Source organism: Protopterus annectens, chromosome 13.part0, assembly GCF_019279795.1.
Source record: "Protopterus annectens isolate FY-2018-M chromosome 13.part0, PAN1.0, whole genome shotgun sequence".
In the NCBI taxonomy this organism is placed as follows: Eukaryota; Metazoa; Chordata; order Ceratodontiformes; family Protopteridae; genus Protopterus; species Protopterus annectens.
In genome coordinates, this window is record NC_056747.1 from 1,342,032,401 (window position 1) to 1,342,055,218 (window position 22,818).

The following is a 22,818-nucleotide window of genomic DNA, read 5'->3' on the forward strand; positions in this document are numbered from 1 at the left end:
GGGGTTTTTTCAAAAAATTCTTGCCCCTTTTTTTTTTGCCGGGGGGGAAAAAAAACCCCAAAATTTTTTGGAAAAGGATTTTTCTTTTCCCATTTTTTTGGGTTTGCCATTAATTTCCCCCCTTTCTTTTTTTTTTTTGGAAAGGGGTCTACAAGCCTCCAGGATTATGTCTTTAACCCTTTGGGATAAATTTGGGTTAATTGCTGTTATGTAATGTTCCAGGCAGTTAGCTGCAGAGTTTTGTGTTTGGATGCAGGATGTTGTAGTTGTTCTGTGTCAGCAGTAATGGGATCAGGGGCAGTGTCCATATTTGTTCCCGGACATGCTCCTCAGCAGTGGATACCAATGTTGTCTTGGCCAGTCTGGGGCTATCAGAATGATCCTCGGACGCTCCTCTTTGATCTTGAGAAGCACCTTGTGCATCAAAGGAAGTGGTGGGAATGCGATGCTGTCAGGCTTTTCCAACTGAAGGATAGGGAGTCCACCTTCCAAGCAAGTGGATGGTAAGTCCTTGTGCAGAATTTCTTCAACTGGTGATTGAGTGATGCAAATGTCTATTTGTGGTAATCCCCATTCTCTTGTGATGGTTTTGAAGATGTCCGGATGTAGCATCCATTCGTAAGCATCTGTTGTAGTTCTGCTTAATATGTCTGCTAGAATGTTTTCCTTCCCTGGTACATAAATTGCCTGTAACTGAATGTTGTAGCTCAGAGCCACGCCCCATAGGTCCAGTGCTAGCCGGCATAGAGGGTATGAGTGTGTGCTCCCCTGTTTGTTGATGTACCACATAACTGTGGTGTTGTCTGTCCTTATCATCAACTGGCCTTCTTGGAGAAAAGGTCTGAATGCCTGGATTGCCAATTTTACTGCCATCATTTCTTTTAGATTTATGTGCAGATGCAGCTGGTCTTGAGTCCATAGGCCTTGAATGCACTTGTCCATCATGTGTGCCCCCCAACCGAGGTCTGAGGCATCTGTTGTGATGGTTTGTCTTGGTTGACTTTTGCAGAAGGGCAGTCCCATGCTTGATTGACAGGCCTGAGCCCACCATAAGAACTCTTGCTTCAGGCATGGGATCATTGGAATTTTGGTTTCTAGGCTGTGCTTGTGCTGAGACCACAAATTCTTTAGGTACCACTGTAGCTTTCTCATATGCAGCCTGGCATGAGGGACCAGTATTATGCAGGATGCCATGAAGCTTCAGAGCTTGTAGCACTTTTCTTGCAGTTAGATGGCTCTGCTTTGTTAATGCTAAGAAGTAGAGAGGAAGCTGCTCTTTCTTTTCTGCAGTTAGAAATGCCATTTGTTTTGATGTGTCCAGTTCTGCACCCAGAAAGGTTATTCTTTGGGATGGAATCAGCCTTGACTTTTTTGTATTGACTGTATATCCCAGGGCTTGCAGCAGGTAGATGACTCTTTGTAAGTCTTCTGTTAGTTTGCTTTTGTTGTCCGCTTGTATCAGGCAGTCGTCCAGGTAGGGATAGATTTGAATTCCCTGAAGTCTGCAATGAGCAATTACTGATGCCAGGCATTTCGTGAACACTCTGGGCGCAGTAGATAAGCCAAAGGGCAATGCTGAGAATTGATAATGCTCTGATCCTGCAAGAAATCTGAGGTATCTTCTGCAAATTGGTCTTTATGGGGACGTGCAGGTATGCCTCCTTGAGATCTAGAGTTACCAGCCAAGACTCCTTGCCCAGCATGGGAAGAAGCTGCTGTAGGGTCAGCATTTTGAATTTTGGAACAATGAGAATGTGTTTAAAGCGGACAGGTCTAGAATAGGCCTCCATTTGTTTTCTTTTCTTGGTACCAGGAAGAGCCTGGAGTAAAATCCTTCCCTTGCTCCATAAATGGTACCTTTTCCACAGCTGTCATTCTTAATAATTGAGATATTTGTTTTAGAGCTTCTGTCCGTTGAGAATGTGGTAGGTTTGGCATCTCTCTTCCTGGTAGTGTATGGAAATGGAACCTGTAACCTTTGGTTCATAGTCTGCAAAATCCATTTTTCTCTTGTAATGCAGTGCCAGTTTCTTGAAAATAATGTTAGCTTTCCGCCTAAGGGTGCTTCTAGTTGTTCCCTGGTAGGTGCCACCGCCAAGTCACTGTGATTGAGTTGTTGTAGTAGTGGTGGCTGTATCCATGCTCGCTGGTTGTTACCCTGCCACTGGTGACCCCTGTAGGCACCCCTGGATTGGTTTCTGCCTCTAGAGCCTATTCCTGCCTCTTTGTGTCTTAGAGGAGTCCGGAAAGGACCAATTCTTGGAGGGCCAGTTCCTGCTAAACCTTGGAGGTTGAACTTGTAAGAAATCTTTCACTGTTTGCACAGATTTTGCTTTCTTCCATCTTTTTAGTACCTGCTGTGGGGCACCAAATAAATTGACCTTGTCCATAGGTGCATCCAAAAGCTTAGATTTGACATTGTCTGGTAATGCCTGTTCTTTCAACCATGCATGCCTCCTGATAACTGTGCCAGTCATGGCTGATCTAAAGGAAGCCTCCAGTGCATCATAGCCACATTTTAAAGAATGGTTACTAACCTGCTGTATGTTATGTAACATTTCTTGAACATACTTTTTATCTAAAGATTCTTCAGAGGACAGCTTTTTGGTCAACTGATCAAGCATAAACTCTTGATATTGAATCATATGAAATTGGCAGTTCAAAGCTCTAGCTGACAAAGTAGCAGAGGTGTAAACTTTTTACCCCATCTCTAAGGACCTGGATTCCCTGCTCATAGGGAGGGGTTTTAGAAGTAGCCGCTACAGCTTTAGGGCCCTGGGAGACAGTCTCTGGATCTGCAAAAGGAGCCTTATATAAGTGGTGATGAGTGTCCGGGACCCTGTAGTACCTATCGGGCTTAGCAGGAGCCGGAGGTAAAGTATCAGGAGCAGAGCAAGCATCATTAAATGCATCATCAACAACAGATAGAACTGGAGGTATAGCTAAAGGCCTATGCTGTGGCAAATGTAGAAAGGTCCTAAGCCTTTTTCTAGAGTCCGAGAAATCTTGGCCCTGCCAGTAAAATTGTTCCCTCATAGCATGCAAGGTTTCCCCAAAGGAAAATTCCTCAGGAGGAGAGGCTGAAGGGATGGACTCCTGAGCATCAGAGTCTTCGTAAGGAGAATAAGAAGCCTCAGGAAGGTCTGTATGTTCTGAGTCATCAGAGGAATCATCTGTGGCTACTGGCTCAGGGGGCTCTGCTCTAGGCCTGTTTTCCGGAGGAGGGAGAGAGGCCCTGTCTGGATGAGGCTGGGCTCCACGAATTAAAGAGATGAGATCCTCTGCCAAAGACAGCATATGGGAGCTGGTGCTGGGCCTGTGAGAGGGGGGCTTGGCAGGCACAGGTTTTGATGCTTTGGCTGCTTTAGCCCTGGCAAAGGCCTTAATAGACATAGCTGGAGGCGGCCTAGCAGCTCCACGTGCAGGGGTAGAAATATCAAGGGGAATGGTGTCCGATAAATCCTGTGAAATCGCAACAGAAGGTTGGATTTCAGAAGCAGTTTCTACCAGGTTACAAGAGGCCTCGGTAGACGGCAAGTTATCGGCTGAAGAAAGAACTGCTTGCTCGGTTTCGGCCGAAACCGAGACACTCGTGGTTTGCTTAACCGCTGCTCGCCGAAACCGCGACCACGAAAAGTCGGTCCTTTTTTGCGTTTATTTGCGTAGTCGGAGGATCCGATGGCATAATGTAGGCAAAATCGGAGCCGAAAATCTGTTCAGCAGAGTCAGAGCGACGTCTAAGCGTCCGTCGGTTAAAAGAAGCACAGGCTAGACAAGCTGCTACGTCGTGGTCTGGGCCTAAACAATGTATGCAATAGGAGTGGAAATCTTTATGAGGTATTTGTTTCCCACAAGATAAACAGTTATTAACTTTCTCTGACATCGGCTGAGGCAAGAAAGAGTCCCCAACGGGGTACTTAGCTTTATAGAAGTCTTCGAAGTAGTATTCGGTAGTAGTAATCTCTGGATCTGACCGACCGGCACTTGCGAACAGCTTCTGCTTCGGGCGCCACGCGGCAAGAAAGACTGAGGAAAATGGCGTCGGCTGATGCCTTTATACCCGAATGACTGCCGCAATGACGCCGGGTGAAGTGCGACACCAGCCGAAGCCAGACCCAGACTTTGGAATCCGGCCGACCGAAGGGCTGCCTGACGACAGGACAACCCATTTGTAAAGACTGCAGATGCATCCTTGAAGGACATCATGGGACACTAGCTGAAAAGAGAGGAGGTCTTCTGATCAGAAGGGAGGTAAAAATATCTAAAGGAGTACCCCACTGGTGAACAATGTCCAAAAACATCTCCGTGAAGCATTCACTCATGAGTCTGTGTTATGGATCTGCTCAGAGTCTGACACAATAATCTGATATGAAGGAATATAAACAGCCTGAAGAGTCACCTGAAACTGGACAGCCAGATCCCAAACCTAAAGAGCTAGTTTGCACAAGAAGTAACACTGTGCCAACTCCCCCTCCCCCCCTCGTTGTTGTACCAAATCACTGTGGTATTGTCAGTAAAGATTTTTAGGGGCCCTGGAAGGAATACAAAATGGAAATCCTGAAAGGTTAGAAGAAGAGTTCACATCTTTTTTATGTGGATATGGTGCATCTTTTGGCGAACAGACTAGAGGGCACTAAACATTCAGAGCACTGAAGGAAGCTCCCCGCCCAAAGTCTGAGGCATCTGAAAAGAGTTCCTGAGCAGGGACTGGAGGCTGAAAAGGAAGCCCTGGGTTGAGAGACAGTTGATGAATCCACCACTGAAGCTCTAGTTTGAGGTATGGAAGAGGAGGAATTGCAAAGTCCAAAGGATGAGAATGTTGAAGCCAGACTGACTTTAGGAACCACTGTAGTTTTCTCATATGAAGTCTGGCAAGAGGGAACATAGGAATGGTGGAAACCATGAACTCCAGATCCCACAGAAACTCCTTGGTCCTTAATCGAGACCAGAGAGTGAAGGGAGTGAAAGAAAGCATTCAGAGTCAAAGCCTTGGAAGGAGGCAGGAAAGCCAGTACAAGAATAATCTGGAGCCTGCATCTGAGAAGAACAATCCTGAGGAGGAGTCAGGAAGGATTTTTGGAAATTCACTGGAAACCCTAGGCTTTGCAGCAGACAAATGAATAAGTGAAGATGCTGAAGCAAAGACTCTGGAGAGGAAGCCTGAATGAGCCGGTTGTCTAGGTAAGGAAAAATCTATCTGTACTCCTGCAAAAAACAATCACAGGAGCAATGCATTTGGTGAATACCATTGGGGCAGCAGAGAGGCCAAAGGGCAAAGCAGAGAACTGAAAATGCAAGGAAGAAACTGAGAAACAGTTCCTGAGAAGGGATATATAGGAATATGGAGATAGGCATCCTTGAGATCCAGGGAGCCTTGGAAAGCCTGAGGCTGACGAAGAGGAAACAAGGTTTGAAGGGATAACATCCAAGAGGAAGGAACCCTCAAAAAGGTGTTGGGCTGGGAAAGATCAAAAATGGGTCTCCAGGTGCCTTCTTTCCTGGGTACCAGAAATATTCTGGAATAAAACCCCTTCCCCTTTGAGGAGAAGAAACTGCTTGGATGGTTCCTTGAGACAAAAAGCTCTTAAAAACATGCAGGAAAAAAAGGGCAGCTGTTCCTGAGGAGGTTGAAGAATACCCAAAAAAGGGTAAAGGGATTTCCAAACCATGTAATACCCCTGACAAATGATGGATAGAAAAGTACAGTTTTGTACCTACCATAAATGTAGATGTCCGATAGGTATGCATCTGCAGTCATAACATATGGGTTGTCCTGCCTCAGGCAGCCCTTCGGTCGGCCGGATTCCAAAGTCTGGGTCTGGCCTCGGCTGATGTCGCACTTCACCCGACGTCATAGCTCCTGGGGTATAAAGGCATCAGCCGACGCCATTTTCCTCAGTGTTTCTTGCCCCAGATGCCAGGTGCCCTCTAGGAAGGCTAAATTTGGATAAAAGTAGAAAATTCCAGAGTAGAAAGCAAAAAGTATATATACATATATACATACAAACAAATACACCATAATAGATTCCCCCAGCTAGCTAAGAGAGGGGTAAATACCCTAGGAATACCACAGAGGGGAAGGAGGGTAATCCTGACTGCAGATGCATACCTATCGGACATCTACATTTATGGTAGGTACAAAACTGTACTATGTCCTTCAAGGATGCATCTGCAGTCATAACATATGGGTAGAATACCATAGCCAAACTGGGGGAGGAGGTACTAAGATAATGATGGTGTAGTTAAGATCCCTTGTAAAACTGCAGTTGCAAAACCTGCTCGGGATCTGGAGTATAAAGGAAGATTGTAATGCTTGGCAAATGTATGCATGGAGCTCCAAGTAGCAGCTTCTAAAATGTCTTTGGTAGCCACCGTGAGGAAAGCTGTAGTGGTGGCTGTAGCTCTTGTGGAGTGAGGCCTGATATTTTCAGGAGTTGTCTTTCCATGAAAAGAGTAGCAGAATCGAATGCAATTTCCTATCCATTTTGAAATTGTCTGTTTGGAAATTGCTTTTCCTTGCACTCCTGTTGCATATGCTACCAGAAGCTGGTCAGTTTTTCTGCTGGTCTTAGTTCTGTCCAGATAGTAGCGCAGTTGTCTGTGTACATCCAAGGTGTGCAGTAGTTTTTCCCCCCTGTTCTGTGGGTTAGGGAAGAACGTAGGTAAATGAATAGCTTGGTTCAAGGATACCCTGGATACCACCTTTGGCATGAAAGTAGGATTGGTTCTCAGAGACACTCTATCCTGGTGAAAGATAAGGAAAGGCAGTGAGTTCGTCCGAGACATGCTTCTCAGTAGCGGGTACCAATGCTGCCTTGGCCAGTCTGGAGCTATCAGAATTACCTTTGGCTGTTCCTCCCTGATCTTTAGTAGAACTTTGTACATCAGTGGGAGAGGTGGAAAGGCATAAACTGTCAGGGCCTTCCAGCTGAAAGAAAGGGAGTCCACCCTTCAGGCTTGTGGATGGTATTCTCTTGAGCAGAATTTCTTCAGTTGGTGGTTGAGTGGGGAGGCGAACAGGTCTATCTCTGGCATTCCCCATTTCTTCGTTATGTTTTTGAAGATGTCTGGATGCAGCATCCATTCGTGAGCATCCGTGGTAGTTCTGCTTAAGCTGTCTGCTAGTGAATTCTCTTTTCCTGGTACGAATCTGGCCTGCAGTTGAATGTTGAGATTCAGACCTAGGTTCCACAGGTCCATTGCCATCCGGCATAGAGGGTAGGAATGCATGCCTCCCTGTTTGTTGATGTACCACATGACTGTGGTATTGTCCGTCCTTATCAGCAGGTGTCCTTGCTGGAGGAATGATTTGAATGCCTCGATTGCATGCTTCACTGCCAGCATCTCCTTTAGATTTATGTGTAGAGTCAGCTGGTCTTGGGACCATAGGCCTTGGATACACTTGTCTTCCATGTGTGCCCCCCAGCCTAGGTCTGAGGCGTCTGTGGTGATGGTCTGCCTTGGTTGTGGTTTGTGGAAAGGCAACCCTCTGTTGGTCTGGCAGGCCTGAGCCCACCACAGGAATTCTTTTTTCAGGCATGGAATGATTGGTATCATGGTTTCTAGACTGTGTCTGTGTTGAGACCATACATTCCTTATGTACCATTGTAATTTTCTCATATGCAGCCTGGCATGTGGGATCAAGATTATGCAGGATTCCATGTAACCCAGGGCCTGCAGGACTTTCCTTGCAGTAAGCTGAGTTTGTCTTGTCAATGCCATGAAGTAGACTAGTAGTTGCTTTTGTTTTTCTTCTGTGAGAAAAGCCATCTGAGTTATTGTGTCCAGTTCTGCACCCAAAAATGTTATCCTTTGGGATGGCACTAGTCTTGACTTCTGTATGTTGACTGTGTATCCCAAGGCTTGTAGCAGTTGTATGACATAGGCCAAATCCTTTATTATTTTTGTCTTGTTGTCCGCTTGTATTAGGCAGTCGTCCAGGTATGGGTAGATTTGAATTCCCTGTAGCCTGCAATGTGCAATTACTGATGCCAGGCATTTCGTGAATACTCTGGGCAGTAGATAAGCCAAAGGGCAATGCTGAGAATTGATAATGCTCTGATCCTGCAAGAAATCTGAGGTGTCTTCTGCAATCTGGTCATATAGGGACGTGCAGGTATGCCTCCTTGAGGTCTAGAGTCACCAGCCAAGACTCCTTGCCCAACATGGGAAGAAGTTGCTGTAGGGTCAGCATCTTGAATTTTGGTACGAGATATGTGTTCAGTGCGGACAAGTCGAGAATAGGCCTCCATTGAGTTTCTTTTCTTGGTACAAGGAATAGTCTGGAGTAAAATCCTTGGCCTTGTTCCGTAGATGGTACCTTTTCTATTGCTCTCATCCTTAGTAAGTAGATGATTTGTTTTAGAGCCTCTGACTTCTGGCTTGGTGGAAGGTTTGGCATTCCTCTCTTTTTTGGTAAAGTGTGGAAGTGAAACCTGTAGCCTTTGTCTATTGTTTGCAAAGTCCATTTGTCTCCTGTAATGCAATGCCAGTTTTTTGAAAATAAAGCTAGCTTTCCGCCCAAGGGTGCTTCCAGTTGTTCCCTGGTAGGCGGAATCAGAGCCAAGTCATTGTGTCTGTCCTGTGGAAGTGGTTGCAGTCGCAGCTGTGGCGGTACTCCTCTGGTTGGCAGGTTGCCACTGACGACCTCTGTAGGCACCCCTTGATTGACCTCTGCCTCTTGGGCGTCTATTTCTGCCTCTCTGTGCTCTGGAGGTGTCTGGAAAGGACCAATTCTGCCTCTCTGTGCTCTGGAGGTGTCTGGAAAGGACCAATTCTTTGAAGGCCAATTTCTGCTAAACCTCAGAGGTTGGACCTGCAGAAAATCCTTGACTGTTTGCACAGATTTTGCTTTTTCTTCCACTTTCTTTAGAACCTCCTGTGCAGGGGAGCCAAATAAACTTTGTTTCTCCATAGGGGCATCTAGGAGTTTAGACTTAACATGGTCTGGCAATGATTGCTCTTTTAGCCAGGCATGCCTTCGAATCACTGCTCCAGTCATAGCTGATCTAAATGAAGCCTCCAGTGCATCATAGCCACATTTTAAGAAATGATTACTGACCTGCTGAGAGTTGTGTACCAAATCCTGAAGGGACTTACGGTCTAAAGGTTCAGGAGAGGAAAGCTTTTTATTCAGCTGATCTACCACAAATTCCTGGTACTGTATCATGTGAAATTGACAGTTTAAAGCCCTGGCAGAAAGAGTAGCAAATGTATAAACCTTTTTACCCCATCTCTCTAATGCTCTTGATTCTCTTTCAGAGGGTAGGGGGTTTTTGGCAGAGGCAGCTGCAACACCCTTAGGGCCCTGAGAAATGGTTTCTGGGTCTGCAGCATGGGCCTTATACAAGTGGAAATGAGAATCCGGGACCCTGTAATATCTGTCAGGTTTTGCCGGGGGAAGAGAATCAGGGGCAGAACTGGCATCATTGTATGCATCATCAACAACTGATAGTACAGGCGGTTTGGCTAAAGGCCTATGCTGTGGCAAGTGTAAAAAAGTCCTTAGCCTTTTCCTAGAATCAGAAAAATCCTGACCCTGCCATTGGAAGTGTTCCCTCATTGAGTGTAGAGTTTCCCCAAATGAAAATTCTTCTGGGGGGGAGGCAGAAGGAATGGAGTCTTCTGCATCCAAATCCTCATAAGCTGAGTATGGTCCTTCCTGATGGTCTGATAAATCTGATCCATCCGAGGAATAGTCAGAGGAGAGAGGTTCAGGGGGTTCAGTTCTAGGCCTTTTTTCCAGGAGGGGTTGTGAGGCCCTGTCTGGGTGAGGTTGGGATCCCCTGATCAGAGAAATAAGGTCCTCAGCAAGGCTGAGAATCTGAGAACTTGAGGAAGGTCTGTGAGAGGGAGCTTTTGTAGGTAAGGCCTTGGAAAGTTTAGCTGCTTTAGCCCTGGAGAAGGCCTTAATAGACATAGAAGCAGGGGATCTAGCTGCCCCACGCAGGAGTAGAGATGTCCAACGGAATGGTGTCGGACAATTCTAGTGTGCCTGCTTCTTCGGTAGGAATTTCTGTAGCTGACTCAGCCGGGGCCTCTGTGGCCTCGGTTGTCGGAGGCATGCTTTGGGCCGAAGGAAGAACCGAGGACTCGGTTTCAGCCGAAACCAAGACACTCGTGGTAGGCCTAACCGTGGTTTCAGCCGAAACCGCTGGTCAGTGTCGGTCCTTTTCCTTTTGGCTAAATGTAGTCGGAGTCTCCACGGCATTTTATATGCAAAAGCGAACCAAAAACTCTTCTGCAAACTCCGACCGACGTCTAAGTGTCCGTTGGTTGAAGGAAGCACAGGCTAAACAAGCTGATACGTCGTGGTCTGGGCCTAAGCAAGGAAGGCAGTAAGAGTGGAAATCCTTATGAGGTATTTGTTTCCCACAAGTTAAACAATTATTTAATTTGTCTGACATCGGCTGAGGCAAGAAAGAGTCCCCAACGGGGTACTTAGCTTTTTTAGAAGTCTTCGGTAGCTGAAATCTCTGGATCTGACCGACCGGCACTTGCGAACAGCTTCTGCTTCGGGCACCGCGCAGCAAGAAAGACTGGGGAAAATGGCGTCGGCTGATGCCTTTATACCCAGGAGCTATGACGTCGGGTGAAGTGCGACATCAGCCGAGGCCAGACCCAGACTTTGGAATCCGGCCGACCGAAGGGCTGCCTGAGGCAGGACAACCCATATGTTATGACTGCAGATGCATCCTTGAAGGACATCAAAGAATCCTTAGGAAGGGACAGAGAAAAAGGAAGAGATGAGTAACTTGGTTCAGAAGGGAGAGAAGAAGGTAGTCAGACAAAACCTAGCTTGTCTGGAAAAGGAGGCTTCTGAGCTGTAGGAGTCTGAGAAGACGTAGGAGGAGCCCTTCTAGCTCCCTTTTTACCTTTGGGAGGATGGCATAACTGTTTACAAACAAAAGCAAACTTTGCAGGAAAGCTCCTCTGAAATTTGGGAACGGGGAAACAAAAATATGTTTTAATTCTTGCACAGCCTTACCCTTTTCCTGAAGAGACTTAAATAGCTCAGCAGCTGTAGAACCAATGAGATTTTTATTGTCAAGAGAAGCATCCATCATTGGCCTTAATATCCTCAGGCAGAGGCTGAAGGCAAAGCCAGGAATACCTTCTAAACACAGAACCAAAGAAAGCAGCTCTACAAGAGGCATCGGCTGCATCATAACTACATTTATTTACATTTAACAGCATGACACGGTACTTGAAAATGGGGCCCCAATAAAGAGAGGGCCAAAGCCTTCCCCTCAGAATCAGGAAGATATGAAACAACTTGAAAAGCTTGACAGAGAAGGGCCAAAAAGTACAGTTTTGTACCTACCATAAATGTAGATGTCCGATAGGTATGCATCTGCAGTCCTCACATATGGGTTGTCCTGCCTCAGGCAGCCCTTCGGTCGGCCGGATTCCAAAGTCTGGGTCCGATGTCGCCCTTTCCCCGACGTCAGAGCGCCTGGGGTATAAAAGCGTCAGCTGACGCCATCTTCCTCAGTTTTTCTTGCCCCAGATGCCAGGTGCCCTCTAAGGAAGGCTAAATTTGGAGAGATGCAAAAAATTCCAAACATGCACAGTAATATAAAACAAATACACCATAATAGATAACCCCAGCTAGCTATAAGAGGGAGAAGTACCCAAGAAATACCACAGAGGGGAAGGAGGGAGGGTAACCCTGACTGCAGATGCATACCTATCGGACATCTACATTTATGGTAGGTACAAAACTTTACTATGTCCTTCAAGGATGCATCTGCAGTCCTTACATATGGGTAGAATACCATAGCCAAGCTGGGGGTGGTAGGATCTAAGAAAAGGATGGTGTAGCTAAAATGCCCTGCAGGACTGCCGTAGCAAAGCCTGCTCTGGATCTGGAATATAAGGGTAAGTTGTAATGCTTGGAAAATGTATGCACGGAGCTCCATGTAGCAGCTTCTAAAATGTCCTTGGTAGCCACCCCTCTTAAGAAGGCTTTGGAGGTGGCTGTGGCTCTGGTGGAATGAGTTCTATTGTTAGCTGGCACAGTTTTGCCATGAAAAGAGTAACAGAATCGAATGCAATTCCCTATCCATTTTGAAATTGTCTGTTTGGAAATTGCTTTTCCTTGTATACCAGCAGCATATGCTACAAACAGCTGGTCAGTTTTTCTGTAAGTCTTAGTTCTGTCCAAGTAGTAGCGCAACTGTCTGTGAATGTCCAGGGTATGCAGAAGTTTCTCCCCTTTGTTTTGTGGATTTGGAAAGAAGGTAGGCAGGTGAATAGCTTGGTTCAATGAGACCCTGGATACCACCTTTGGCATGAATGAAGGATTGGTTCTCAATGAGACTCTGTCCTGATGAAAAATAAGGAATGGTTGAACTGCCATGAGGGCCTGCAATTCAGATACTCTTCTTGCTGAGGTTATGGCCAGAAGGAAGGCAGTCTTCCAAGACAGGAACTGTAGTTCTGAAGATGCTGCTGGTTCAAATGGAGGTAGAGTTCATTTTTCCAACATGAAGTTAAGGTCCCAAGTTGGCACTGGTGGTTTCCTTGGAGGACTGATGTTTTTAATTCCTCTTAGAAACTGCCTTAGGAGAGGATGAGAGAAGACAGGTGGATCAGTATTGTATTCTGCTGAAATTGCTGAAGCATGAATTTTTATGGAAGAGTAAGAAAGGCCATTGTGGAGCATTTCTTCCAAGTATTCCAGGATATGTGCCATGTTCATCACTGTCGCATCTAGGCCCTTTGTGGTGCTCCAAGTGCGAAATCTTTTCCATTTTGCTAAGTATGCCTTTCTTGTGGAAGGCCGGCGAGCTTCCATGATGATATCCTTCACTCTCTTGGATAGCTTATCCTGGTGAGGAGTCAAGGTATTCTCCAGGCTGTCAGCTGCAAGGTTTTCAGGCTGGAGTGCAGAGTTTTGTAATTGTGCTGTGTCAGAAGAAGTGGCCATTGTGGTAGAGGCCACGGTTTCGTGCATGACATGCTCCTTAACAGTGGGTACCAGTGCTGTCTTGGCCAGTCCGGAGCTATCAGAATCACTTTTGGCTGCTCCGTCCTGACCTTCAGTAAGACCTTGGCCATTAATGGAAGAGGAGGAAATGCATACACTGTTAGAGTATTCCAGCTGAAAGAGAGGGCGTCCACTTTCCATGCTTGTGGGTGGTATGTCCTTGAGCAGAATTTCTTCAGCTGATGGTTATGGTGGGAGGCAAAAAGATCTATGTCCGGCCTCCCCCATGATTGTGTTATCTGAAGGAATATGTCTGGGTGCAGCATCCATTCGTGTGGATCCATGATATTTCTGCTTAGGCTGTCCACCAGTATATAGTCTTTTCCTGGCACAAACTGGGATTGCAGCTCTATATTGAGTTTTAGGGAAAGTTCCCAAAGATTCATTGCCAGCTTGCAAAGAGGATAGGAATGGGTACCTCCTTGCTTGTTTATGTACCACATAACTGTGGTATTGTCTGTCCTTATTAGCAGGTGGCCTTGATGCAGATAGTGTTTGAAGGCCTTGATTGCATGTATCACTGCCAGCATTTCCTTTTGGTGTATGTGCATGCGCAATTCTTTCTGTGACCATAGTCCTTGAATGCATCTGCCCTCCATGTGTGCTCCCCATCCATGGTCTGAAGCGTCCGTTGTAATGGTTTGGCTGGTTATTGGTTTGCTGAAGGGCAGACCCCTGTTTGACTGGCTTGCTTGAGCCCACCACAGGAATTCCTTTTGTAGGGATGGAATGAGTGGTATCAAAGCTTCTAGGCTGTGACTGTGCTGAGACCATAAACTCCTTAGGTACCACTGTAGTTTCCTCATATGCAGCCTTGCTTGTGGAATCAGAAGAATGCAAGATGCCATGTAACCCAGGGCCTGCAGGATTTTCCTTGCAGTCAGCTGAGTTTGCTTAGTCAGATTTTCGAAATAATCCGGTAGTTGTCTTTGTTTTTCTTCTGTGATCAAAGCCATTTGGGTGGTTGTATCTAGTTTCGCACCCAGAAAAGTTATTCTTTGGGATGGAACAAGTCTTGATTTGTGAATGTTGACTGTGTATCCCAAGGCCTGAAGTAGGCGGATGGCATAATTCAAGTGTTTTACCAAAGTTTGTTGGCTGTCCGCTTGTATAAGGCAGTCATCCAGATATGGGTATATTTGAATCCCCTGAAGTCTGCAGTGTGCAATTACTGATGCCAGACATTTCGTGAATACTCTGGGTGCAGTAGATAAGCCAAAGGGCAATGCTGAGAATTGATAATGCTCTGAACCTGCAAGAAATCTGAGGTGTCTTCTGCAACTTTGTCTGATAGGGACATGCAGGTATGCCTCCTTGAGGTCCAGAGTTACCAGGCAAGACCCCTTGCCCAGCATAAGAAGGAGTTGCTGTAGGGTCAGCATTTTGAATTTTCGCACAATGAGATAAGTATTCAGTGCGGACAAGTCGAGAATAGGCCTCCATTGTTTTTCTTTTCTTGGGACAAGGAATAGTCTGGAATAAAATCCTTGGCCTTGTTCTGTGAGAGGAACCTTTTCTATAGCTTTCATTTGTAATAGGTTGGAAATTTGTTTTAAAGCCTCTGCCCTTTGATTCGGTGACAGGACTGGCATGCCTTTTCTTTTTGGTAACGTATGAAAATGGAACCTGTATCCTTTGTCTATTATTTGCAGTGTCCATTTGTCCCTTGTAATACTGTGCCAATTTTTTGAGAATAAAGATAGCTTTCCGCCCAAAGGTGCTTCCAATTGAGCCCTGGTTGGCAGGGTCAAGGTAAAGTCATTGAGTCTGTCCTTGTGCAGCAGTTGTAGGTCCTGCACTACTTCTCTGGTTAGAAGACTGCCATTGACGTCCTCTGTAGGAGCCTCTAGCTTGCCCTCTGCCTCTGGCACGCCTGTTCTTGCCTCTTTGAAATCTCTCTGTGTCTGGAAAGGACCAATTCTTAGAAGGCCAATTTCAGCTGAATCTTGGTGGTTGGACCTGGAGAAAATCTTTGACTGTTTGTACAGATTTAGCCTTTTCCTCAAATTTCTTTAAGACCTCCTGAGCAGTGGAGCCAAATAAAGTACAGTTTTGTATCTAACCATAAATGTAGATGTCCGATAGATATGCAACTGCAGTCCTTACATATGGGTTGTCCTGCCTCAGGCAGCCCTCGGTTGGCCGGATTCCAAAGTCTGGGTCCGACGTCGGCTGATGTCGCCTGCTCCCCGACGTCAGAGCGGCTGGGGTATAAAAGCATCAGCCGACGTCATCTTCCTCAGTGTTTCTTGCCCCAGACGCCAGGTGCCCTCTAAGGAAGGCTAAAATTAGAACTGGATAAAAAAATTCCAGACATACACAATAGCAATAAATAGATACACCATAACGGATATCCCCAGCTAAGTATAAAAGGAGGGAAGTGGACCCAATACACAGAGGGGTAGGAGGGAGGGAAAACCTGACTGCAGTTGCATATCTATCGGACATCTACATTTATGGTAGGTACAAAACTGTACTATGTCCTTCAAGAATGCAACTGCAGTCCTTACATATGTGTTGAATACCATAGTCAAGCTGGGGGTGGTAGGCTCTAAGATAAGGATGGTGTAGCTAAAATGCCCTGCAGGACTGCCGAAGCAAAGCCTGCTCGGGATCTGGAATATAAAGGGAGGTTGTAGTGCTTGGAAAATGTATGCACGGAGCTCCATGTAGCGGCTTCTAGAATGTCCTTTGTAGCCACCCCTCTCAGGAAGGCTGTGGAGGTGGCTGTAGCTCTGGTGGAGTGTGGTCTGACATTGGCTGGCACACCCTTTCCATGAAAAGGATAACAGAATCTGATGCAATGTCCAATCCATTTTGAAATTGTTTGTTTGGAAATTGCTTTTCCTTGCACTCCAGGAGCGTAAGCTACAAATAGTTGGTCAGACTTTCTGTTGGCCTTTGTTCTGTCCAAGTAGTACCGTAGTTGTCCGTGAATGTCCAAAGTGTGCAGCAGCTTTATCCCTTTATTTTGAGGATTGGGGAAGAAAGTAGGCAGGTGAATTGCTTGATTTAGAGACACCCTGGATATCACTTTTGGCATAAAAGAAGGATTGGTTCTTAAAGAAACCCTGTCCTGATGAAAAATGAGGAATGGAGGTACTGCCATGAGGGCCTGTATCTCCGAAACTCTTCTTGCTGAGGTTATTGCCAACAGGAAAACTGTTTTCCAGGAAAGAAATTGCAATTCTGAAGATGCTGCTGGTTCAAAGGGAGGAAGAGTTAATTTTTCCAACACGAAATTGAGGTCCCATGCAGGCACTGGTGGTTTTCTGGGAGGTTTGATATTCTTTACCCCTCTTAGAAATTGCCTTAGCAAAGGATGTGAAAACACAGGTGGATCAGTGTTGTATCTTGCTGAAATTGCTGAAGCGTGTATTTTTATGGAAGAATAGGAAAGTCCATTATGCAGCATGTCTGCCAAGTATTCCAATATCTGTGGGATGCTCATTACTGATGCATCCTGTCCCTTGTTGGTATTCCAGATGTTGAATCTCTTCCATTTGGCTGAATAAGCTTTTCTGGTGGAAGGTCTGCACGCTTCTAATAATATCTGTTGAACTTCCTTGGAGAGAGAGATATGGGGAGAAATCATGGGACCCTCCAAGCTGTCAGCTGCAGAGTTTGCAGGTTGGGATGAACCGTCCTGTAATTGTGCTGAGTCAAGAGTGGAGACCATTGAGGCAGGGGCCACAGTTTGGTGCAAGTTATGCTCCTTAGTATTGGATACCAGTGCTGTCTTGGCCAATCTGGAGCTATTAAGATGCCTTTCGGTTGCTCTGCTTTGATCTTCAGTAACACCTTGGTCATCAATGGTAGAGGTGGGAATGCATAGATTGTTAGAGAGTTCCAGCTGAATGAGAGAGCATCTATTTTCCAGGCTTGTGGATGGTGTAACCTCGAGCAGAACTTTTTCAGATGATGATTGATGTGGGAGGCAAAGAGATCTATGTCCGGCCTCCCCCATGCAGAAGTTATTTGTGCAAAAATGTCTGGATGCAACATCCATTTGTGTGGATCCAGGATGTTTCTGCTTAGACTGTCCGCTAAAACATTGTCCCTGCCCGGAACAAACTGGGATTGTAGCTGTATGTTCAGTTTCAGGGATTTTTCCCAGAGAGTCATTGTTAGTCTGAAAAGGGGGTAAGAATGAGTACCTCCCTGCTTGTTTATGTACCACATAACAGTGGTGTTGTCTGTCTTTATTAGTAGATGACCTTGCTGAAGATATTTTCCGAAGGCCTCGATTGCATGCATTACTGCTAACATCTCTTTTTGATTGATGTGCAGATGTACTTCCTGGGGAGTCCATTGCCCTTGAATACATCTGCCCTCCATGTGCGCCCCCCATCCATGGTCTGAGGCGTCTGTTGTAATGGTTTGGCTTGTTTGAGGCTTGTTGAAAGGCATACCTTTGTTTAACTGGCTTGCTTGGGCCCACCACAAAAATTCCCTTTGTAGACATGGGATGAGTGGGATAATTGCTTCTAAGTTGTGGCTGTGTTGAGACCATAAACTTTTTAGGTACCACTGTAATTTTCTCATATGTAGTCTTGCCAGTGCAATCAGTGGAATGCAAGATGCCATGAAACCCAGGGCCTGCAGGAATTTCCTTGCAGTCATCTGGGTGAGCTTTGCTAGGCTTTTGAAGTAATGCAGTAATTGTTCTTGCTTCTCTTCTGTGAGGTAAGCCATTTGTGATTCTGTGTCTAGTTTGGCTCCTAGAAATGTTATTTGTTGGGATGGCAGTAGTCTTGATTTTTGTAAGTTGACTGTGTATCCCAAAGCCTGTAGTAAGTGAATGACATAATTCAAGTTTTTTGTCAAGGCTTGCTTGCTGTCCGCTTGTATAAGGCAGTTGTCCAGGTAAGGGTATATTTGTATCCCCTGGAGTCTGCAGTGAGCAATTACTGATGCCAGGCATTTCGTGAATACTCTGGGCGCAGTAGATAAGCCAAAAGGCAATGCTGAGAATTGATAATGCTCTGACCCCTGCAAGAAATCTGAGGTATCTTCTGCAACTGTGTCTGATTGGGACATGCAGGTATGCCTCCTTGAGGTCCAGAGTAACCAGCCAAGACCCCTTGCCCAGCATGGGAAGGAGTTGCTGTAGTGTCAGCATTTTGAATTTTGGTACAATGAGAAAAGTGTTTAGAGCGGACAAGTCCAGTATAGCTCTCCAATGCTTTTCTTTTCTTGGAACAAGGAACAGTCTTGAGTAAAATCCTGAGGAGGAACCTTTTCTATTGCTTTGATTTGTCTCAGCTTTGAAACTTGTTCGAATGCCTCTGCCCTTTGATTTTGTGGCAGGTTTGGCATGCCTTGTCATGTTGGTAAAGTATAGAAGAGGAACCTGTAGCCTTGGTCTATTATGTCCAGAATCCATTTGTCCTTTGTTAAAATGTGCCAATTTTTTTGAAAATAAGGATAATTTTCCCCCTAAAGGTGCTTCTCTTTGAGCCTTGGTCGGCGGTGTCAAAGGCAAGTCATTGTGAGTGTCCCTGTGGAGCAGGGGAAGTTCCTGCGCCACCTCTCTGATTAGTCGGTTGCCATTGGCGTCCCCTGTAGGAGCCTCTGTATTGCCCTCTTCCTTGGGCACGCCTGTTTTTCCCCCTTTGAAACTTGTCAGTGGCCGGAAAGGACCAATTCTTAGAAGGCCAATTCCTGCTGAACCTAGGAGGCTGAACCTGGAGGAAATCCTTGACTGTTTGCACTGATTTAGCCTTTTCCTCAATTGATTTTAACACATCCTGAGCATTAGCACCAAATAGCTTGTGTTTTTCCAGAGGTGCATCTAGAAGCTTTGCTTTAACATGATCTGGTAATGGTTGTTCTTTTAACCATGCATGTCTACGTATGACGGCCCCTGTCATAGCTGCCCTACATGAAGCTTCCAATGCATCATATCCACACTGAAGAAAATGACTGCTAACCTGCTGTGTGTAGTGAACCACATCCTGCAAGGCCTTTCTGTCTAAAGGCTCAGGAGAGGCTAACTTTTTCTGCAAATCATCCATCAAGAAATCCTGATACTGAAACATATGAAAAAGGCAATTGAGAGCTCTCATGGCAAGTGTGGTTGAGGTATAAACTTTTTTGCCCCACCTCTCCAAGGACCTAGCTTCCCTGTCTGAGGGCAAAGGATTCATGGCCGTGGATGCTGTCACCCCTTTGGGCCCCTGGGAAATTGTTTCTAGATCAACAGCATGGGCTTTAAAGAAATGTTTGAGAGTTTCAGGAACCCTGTAGTATCTGTCCGGCTTGACAGGAGCAGGGGGGAGAGAATCAGGAGAAGCACTCGAATCTGAGTACACATCATCCAGAACATCTAGCACTGGAGGGAAAGCTAAAGGCCTGTGTTGGGGAAGCTTAAGGAAGGTATGAAGCAGTTTCCTGGAATTGGAGAATTCCTGGCCTTGCCACTGAAAGTGCTCTCTCATGGAGTGGAGAATTTCCCCAAAAGAAATATCCTCAGGAGGAGAGGCAGAGGGGATAGAATCCTCCGCATCTGAATCCTCGTAGGCCTGGAAAGACTCTTCCTGGGCATCTGAGTGATCAGAGTCACCAGAGGCTTCATCTGAAGAAAGGGTGTCTGTATGCTCAACCCTGGGCCTTTTGTCAGAAGGTGGCAGAGATCCTCTGTCAGGATAGGCCTGGGAGCCTCTGATTAAAGAAATTAAATCTGCAGCTAAAGACATGATTTGTTTATCAGTAGTGGGCTGAGGCAGAGCTTTAGGAGGGTGAGAGCCTGGCTAGCAGCCTTAGCACGTGTGTAGGCCTTGATAGACATAGACATAGGGGGCCTAGCTGCCCCACGTGCTGGAGTAACCTTGTCCACTGGTATGGTCTCAGGCAAATCTTGGGGCTCAGAATCGGGAGAAAAATCTATCACCGGCACCGGCGCAGGCTCCGGGGCCGGAGCGATCGGTAAAGCGGTGTCGTCGGTCCGGAGCGGTGGAACAACCACCTCAGAAGAGACCAATGCACTCGCGGTAATTTTTGGCGTGGTGTCGGTGGAAGTCGCGGGCCGAGGATGTCGGTCCCGGTCCTTCCATTTTTTTGGAAATATGAGGTGTCGGTTGTTCCGACGGCATGGTATAAGAGAATTTATCGCCAAAAAAGTCTTCAGCAAACTCTGCCCGGCACCTGAGGGTGCGCTTATTGAAGCAAGCACAGGCAGAGACGTTGTGGTCTGGGCCAAGGCAGGGGAGGCAGTAAGAATGGAAATCCTTATGAGGTATTTGTTTACCACAAGACAAACAGTTATTAAATTTTTCAGTTTTTTCTGACATTGGCTGAGGCAAGAAAAAGATCCCCAACGGGGTACCTAGCTTTTTTGATATCTTCGGATACGTAAAACACAGGAGCTGACCGACCGGCACTTGCGAACTGCTTCTGCTTCGGGCACCGCGCGGCAAGAAAGACTGAGGAAGATGGCGTCGGCTGATGCTTTTATACCCCAGCCGCTCTGACGTCGGGGAGGAGGCGACATCAGCAGACGTCGGACCCAGACTTTGGAATCCGGCCGACCGAGGGCTGCCTGAGGCAGGACAACCCATATGTAAGGACTGCAGTTGCATTCTTGAAGGACATCTTTTGCTTTTCCAGTGGCGCATCCAGAAGCTTTGCTTTAACATGATCTGGCAGAGTTTGTTCCTTCAGCCAAGCATGCCTACGTATGACTGCACCTGTCATTGCTGACCTACATGAAGCTTCCAATGCATCATAACCACACTGCAAGAAATGGATGCTATCCTGTTGGGAGTTATGTACCAGATCCTGAAGTGACTTGCGATCTAGGGGTTCAGGTGAAGACAGTTTTTTATGCAATTCATCTAACAAACACTCTTGGTACTGTATCATATGGAATTGACAATTTAATGCCCTCATAGAAAGAGTGGAAGAAGTATACACTTTTTTACCCCATCTCTCTAAAGCCCTGGACTCCCTTTCAGAGGGGAGTGGATTTTTAGTAGTGGCAGTTGCAACCCCTTTAGGGCCCTGGGAAATAGTTTCTGGGTCAGCAGAGTGGGCCATGAAAAGGAAATGATGTGAGTCCGGGACCCTGTAGTACCTATCGGGTTTGACAGGAGCCGGAGGAAGGGAGTCAGGGGTAATACTAGACTCAGAGTACACATCATCAATGACATTCAAAACAGGAGGAATAGCCAAAGGTCTATGCTGAGGTAAATGCAAAAAAGTCCTTAATCTCTTCCTGGAATCAGAGAATTCCTGGCCCTGCCATTTGAAATGCTCTCTCATGGAGTGAAGGGTCTCACCAAATGACAGCTCTTCAGGAGGGGAGGCCGAGGGAATAGATTCCTCTGCATCAGAATCATCGTAGGCCGTAAAGGCCTCCTCCTGGTAGTCTGAAAGAGCAGAGCCATCTGAGGCCTCATCAGAGGACTGGGGATCAGTGGGCTCAACCCTGGGCCTTTTGTCTAGAGGAGGTTGAGAGCCCCTGTCCGGGTGTGGCTGAGAGCCCCTAATCAAGGAAATAAGGTCCTTAGCTAAACTTAAAATCTGTGAACCTGTAGTGGATCCTTGAGGAATAACCCTGGGAGGCAAAGATTTTGGCTGTTTAGCAGCTTTAGCCCTTGTGAATGCCTTAATGGACATGGATGCAGGAGGCCTGGCTGCTCCACGTGCTGGCGTAGGTTTGTCTAGGGTAATGGTGTCGGAAGTTTCCAGAACACCGGTTTCTGAGGGAAATTCTACTACCGACTCAGAAGAGGCCTCCGGGGCCGAGGTTGTCAGTTGTGCGGTTTCGCCGGTCGGAAGAACCAAGGACTTGGTTTCAGCCGAGACACTCGCGGTAGGCCTAGGGGTGGTTTCAGCCGAAACCACGGTCTGCGTGTGTCGGTCCTTGTCCTTCCGTTTTTTGGTTAAATGAGAAGTCGGAGTCTCCGACGGCATATTATAACAGTAACTAGCCCCAAAAAATTCCTCTGCAAACTCCGCCCGACGCCTAAGAGTGCGTCGATTGAAGGAGGCACAGGTAGTACAGGCCGAGACGTCGTGGTCTGGGCCTAGAAAGGGGAGGCAGTAAGAATGGAAATCCTTATGAGGTATTTGTTTCCCACAAGTTAAGCAATTATTAACTTTAAGCGTTTGATCTGACATTGGCTGAGGCAAGAAAGAGTCCCCAACGGGGTACTTAGCTTTTGAAGTCTTCGGTAGCTGAAGTTACAGGAGCTGGCCGACCGGCACTTGCGAACTGCTTCTGCTTCAGGCACCACGCGGCAAGAAAGACTTAGGAAGATGGCATGCCGCTGACGCTTATACCCCAGGCACTCTGACGTCGGGGAAAGGGCGACATCAGCCGATGCCGGACCCAGACTTTGGAATCCGGCCGACCGAAGGGCTGCCTGAGGCAGGACAACCCATATGTAAGGACTGCAGATGCATCCTTGAAGGACATCATACCTGGTCATATTGGTCTGGTAATTCACAGCCCTAAATGCCAGAGTAGCAGCAGTGTACAATTTCTTATCCAATCCTTCCATAGTTCTGATGTCCTTGTCGGAGGGAAGCAGCTTAGCAGAATGTAAAAGCTTGGAGGGCTTATCAGAAGAAACAGAAATATCAGAAGGGTCAGCAGAAGGACACTTACAAAAAAATCTACAATCAGGCACCTTATAAAACTTTTTTTAGGAGTAATGGGGTGGGAATCAAGAGTCTGAGAAGCTGAGGAAAAGGTGTCTAACAAAACTTCTAGAACAAGTTTAGGAGACTCCATTTGAAGGAGGTCATAATACATTTTGTGAACATCAGAAACCTGGGCACAGTCTCATTTGAAAAACTCCATCATACAGTAAAGAGTATCC